Below are 5,505 nucleotides of genomic sequence, written 5' to 3' on the forward strand. Positions count from 1 at the left end.
AATATTTTTATTACAGTTCTTGGAATATTTTCATAGGTGCTTGAGTGGATTTAAAAATTTGATGAAATATTCTTATGTTTGGCTGTAAAAGTAGGCTTTAAACTAAAATCTGTGTTTTCTGTCATTTGACAAAGGAATAAAACACGAATTAAAATCATTTTTTAAGCAAATCTAGGAAATCGTGTTCAATACGATCGGATGCCAACAACATATATTTTTATCACAGTTCTTGGAATATTTTCTAAAGTTCTTGAATAATTTTAAAAATTTGATGAAATATTCTCATGTTAGTCATTAAAAGTAAGCTTGAAACTAAAATCTGTGTTTTCTGTCTGTTGGCAAAAAAATAAAAAACGCATTAAAAATCATTTTTTAAAAAAATTTGGGAAATTATATTCAATATGATCGGATGCCAACAACAAATATTTTTATTACAGTTCTTGGAATATTTTCTAAGGTGCTTGAGTGAATTTAAAAATTTGATTAAATATTCTTATGTTGGGCTGTAAAAGTAAGCTTTAAACTAAAATCTGTGTTTTCTGTCGTTTGGCAAAAGAATAAAACACGAATTAAAATCTGGAAAATCGTTTTCAATACGATCGGATGCCAGCAACAAATATTTTTATTACAGTTCTTGGACTATTTTCCTAGGTGCTTGAGTGAATTTAAAAATTTGATTTAATATTCTTGTTGGGCTGTAAAAGTAAGGTTCAAACTCAAATCTGTGTTTTCTGTTGTTTAACAAATGAATAAAACACGAATTAAAATATTTTTTTAAAAAATCTGTGGAATCGTGTTCAATTCGATCGGATGCCAGCAACAAATATTTTTATTACAGCTCTTGGCATATTTTCGTTGGTGCTTGATTGAATTTAAAAATTTGATGAAATATTCTTATGTTGGCTGTAAAAGAAAGCTTTAAAGTAAAATCTGTGTTTTCTGTCTGTTGGCAAAAAAATAAAAAACGCATTTAAAGTCATTTTTTAAAAAAATCTGGGAAATTATATTCAATATGATCGGATGCCAACAACAAATATTTTTAATACAGTTCTTGGAATATTTTCCTAGGTGCTTGAGTGAATTTAAAAATTTGATTAAATATTCTTATGTTGGGCTGTAAAAGTAAGCTTTAAACTAAAATCTGTGTTTTCTGTCTGTTGGCAAACGAATAAAACACGAATTTAAATCATTTTGTAAAAAACTCTGGGAAATCGTGTTCAATACGATCGGATGCCAACAACAAATATTTTTATTACAGTTCTTGGCATATTTTCTAAAGTTCTTGATTAATGTTAAAAATTTGATGAAATATTCTGATGTTGGGCTGTAAAAGTAAGCTTTAAACTAAAATCTGTGTTTTCTGTCTGTTGGCAAAAGAATAAAACACGAATTAAAATTATTTTGTAAAAAAATCTGGGAAATCGTGTTCAATACGATCGGATGCCAACAACAAATATTTTTATTACAGTTCTTGGCATATTTACCAATGTTCTTGATTGATTTTAAAAATTTGATGAAATATTCATATGTAGGGCTTTAAAAGTAAGCTATAAACTAAAATTTATGTTTTCTGTCGTTTGGCAAAGAATAAAACATGAATAAATGGAATTTCAACAAAAATCTGTGAAATCGTGTTCATTACGATCGGATGTCAGCAACAAATATTTTTATTACAGTTCTTGGAATTTAAAAATTTGAAGAAATATTCTCATGATAGGCTGCAAAAGTAAGCTTTAAACTAAAATCTGTCGTTTGGCAAAAGAATAAAAGACGAATTAAAACCCAGAAAATCGTGTTCAATACGATCGTATGCCAACAACAAATATTTTTATTACAGTTTTTGGAATTAAAAAATTAGATGAAATATTCTTATGTAGGGCTTTAAAAGTAAGCTATAAACTAAACTTTTGGCAAACGAATAAAACACGAATAAAAATGATTTTTTTAAATAATCTGTGAAAACGTGTTCAATACGATCGGATGCCAGCAACAAATATTTTTATTACAGTTCTTGAAATATTTTCCTAGGTGCTTGAGTGAATTTAAAAATTTGATTTAATATTCTTGTTGGGCTGTAAAAGTAAGGTTGAAACTAAAATCTGTGTTTTCTGTTGTTTAACAAATGAATAAAACACGAATTAAAATATTTTTTAAAAAAAATCTGTGGAATCGTGTTCAATACGATCGGATGCCACCAACAAATATTTTTATTACAGCTATTGGCATATTTTCGTAGGTGCTTGATTGAATTTAAAAATTTGATGAAATATTCTTATGTTGGGCTGTAAAAGTAAGCTTTAAAGTAAAATCTGTGTTTTCTGTCTGTTGGCAAAAAAATAAAAAACGCATTCAAAATCATTTTTTTAAAAAATCTGGGAAATTATATTCAATATGATCGGATGCCAACAACAAATATTTATATTACAGTTCTTGGAATATTTGCCTAGGTGCTTGAGTGAATTTAAAAATTTGATTAAATATTCTTATGTTGGGCTGTAAAAGTAATCTTTAAACTAAAATCTGTGTTTTCTGTCGATTGGCAAAAGAATAAAACACGAATTAAAATCTGGAAAATCGTTTTCAATACGATCGGATGCCAACAACAAAAATTTTTTAATTACAGTTCTTGGCATACTTTCCCAGGTTCTTGATTGAATTAAAAAATTAGATGAAATATTCTTATGTAGGGCTTTAAAAGTAAGCTATAAACTAAACTTTTGGCAAACGAATAAAACACGAATAAAAATGATTTTTTTAAATAATCTGTAAAAACGTGTTCAATACGATCGGATGCCAGCAACAAATATTTTTATTACAGTTCTTGGAATATTTTCCTAGGTGCTTGATTGAGTTTAAACATTTGATGAAATATTCTTATGTAGGGCTTTAAAAGTAAGCTGTAAACTAAAATCTATGTCTGTCGTTTGGCAAAGAATAAAACACGAAATAAAAGGACTAAAATCTGTGTTTTCTGTCGTTTGGAAAAAGAATAAAACTCGAATTAAAATCTGGAAAATCGTGTTCAATACGATCGTATGCCAACAACAAATATTTTTATTACAGTTCTTGGCAAACTTTCCAGGGTGCTTCATTGAATTAAAAAATTTGATGAAATATTCTTATGGAGGGCTTTAAAAGTAAGCTATAAACTAAACTTTTGGCAAACAAATAAAACACAAATTTCAAATCATTTTTTAAAAAAATCTGGGAAATCGTGTTCCATACGATCAGATGCCAGCAACAAATATTTTTATTACAGTTCTTAACATATTTTCTAAAGTTCTTGAATAATTTAAAAAATTTGATGAAATATTCTCATGTTGGGCTTTAAAAGTAAGCTTTAAACTAAAATCGTGTTTTCTGTCTGTTGGCAAAAGAATAAAACACGGATTAAAATCATTTTGTAAAAAAACCTGGGAAGTCGTGTTCAATACGATCGGATGCCAACAACAAATATTTTTATTACAGTTCTTGTCATATTTACCTATGTTCTTGATTGATTTTAAAAATTTGATGAAATATTCTCATGTTGGGCTTTAAAAGTAAGCTATGAACTAAACTTTTGGCAAACGGATAAAACACGAATTAAAATCATTTTTTAAAAAAATCTGGGAAATCGTGTTCAATACGATCGGATGCCAACAACAAATATTTTTATTACAGTTCTTGGCATATTTTCCTAGGTGCTTGATTGAATTTAAACATTTGATGAAATATTCTTATGTTGGGCTGTAAAACACGAATAAAAATGATTTTTTTAAATAATCTGTGAAAACGTGTTCAATACGATCGGATGCCAGCAACAAATATTTTTATTACAGTTTTTGGAATATTTTCCTAGGTGCTTGAGTGAATTTAAAAATTTGAATAAATATTCTTATGTTGGGCTGTAAAAGTAAGCTTTAAACTAAAATCTGTGTTTTCTGTCGTTTGGCAAAAGAATAAAACACAAATTAAAATCTGGAAAATCGTTTTCAATACGATCGGATGCCAAAAACAAAAATTTTTTAATTACAGTTCTTGGCATACTTTTCTAGGTTCTTGATTGAATTAAAAAATTAGATGAAATATTCTTATGTAGGGCTTTAAAAGTAAGCTATAAACTAAACTTTTGGCAAACGAATAAAACACGAATAAAAATGATTTTTTTAAATAATCTGTGAAAACGTGTTCAATACGATCGGATGCCAGCAACAAATATTTTTATTACAGTTCTTGGAATATTTTCCTAGGTGCTTGAGTGAATTTAAAAATTTGATTTAATATTCTTGTTGGGCTGTAAAAGTAAGGTTGAAACTAAAATCTGTGTTTTCTGTTGTTTAACAAATGAATAAAACACGAATTAAAATATTTTTTAAAAAAAATCTGTGGAATCGTGTACAATACGATCGGATGCCACCAACAAATATTTTTATTACAGCTCTTGACATATTTTCGTAGGTGCTTGATTGAATTTAAAAATTTGATGAAATATTCTTATGTTGGGCTGTAAAAGTAAGCTTTAAAGTAAAATCTGTGTTTTCTGTCTGTTGGCAAAAAAATAAAAAACGCATTTAAAATCATTTTTTAAAAAAACCTGGGAAATTATATTCAATATGATCGGATGCCAACAACAAATATTTTTATTACAGTTCTTGGAATATTTGCCTAGGTGCTTGAGTGAATTTAAAAATTTGATTAAATATTCTTATGTTGGGCTGTAAAAGTAATCTTTAAACTAAAGTCTGTGTTTTCTGTCGATTGGCAAAAGAATAAAACACGAATTAAAATCTGGAAAATCGTTTTCAATACGATCGGATGCCAACAACAAAAATTTTTTAATTACAGTTCTTGGCATACTTTCCTAGGTTCTTGATTGAATTAAAAAATTAGATGAAATATTCTTATGTAGGGCTTTAAAAAAAAGCTATGAACTAAACTTTTGGCAAACGAATATAACACGAATAAAAATGATTTTTTTTAATAATCTGTAAAAACGTGTTCAATACGATCGGATGCCAGCAACAAATATTTTTATTACAGTTCTTGGAATTAAAAAATTAGATGAAATATTCTTATGTAAGGCTTTAAAAGTAAGCTATAATCTAAACTTTTGGCAAACGAATAAAACAAGAATTAAAATCATTTTTTAAAAAAATCTGGCAAATCGTGTTTAATATGATCGGATGCCAACAACAAATATTTTTATTACAGTTCTTGGAATATTTTCATAGGTGCTTGAGTGGATTTAAAAATTTGATGAAATATTCTTATGTTTGGCTGTAAAAGTAGGCTTTAAACTAAAATCTGTGTTTTCTGTCATTTGACAAAGGAATAAAACACGAATTAAAATCATTTTTTAAGCAAATCTAGGAAATCGTGTTCAATACGATCGGATGCCAACAACATATATTTTTATCACAGTTCTTGGAATATTTTCTAAAGTTCTTGAATAATTTTAAAAATTTGATGAAATATTCTCATGTTAGTCATTAAAAGTAAGCTTGAAACTAAAATCTGTGTTTT

This window comes from Drosophila montana, unplaced genomic scaffold (assembly GCF_035044405.1).
Source record: "Drosophila montana isolate Dmon_TW-CO22-7 unplaced genomic scaffold, ASM3504440v1 contig_3215_1, whole genome shotgun sequence".
Taxonomy (NCBI): Eukaryota; Metazoa; Arthropoda; class Insecta; order Diptera; family Drosophilidae; genus Drosophila; species Drosophila montana.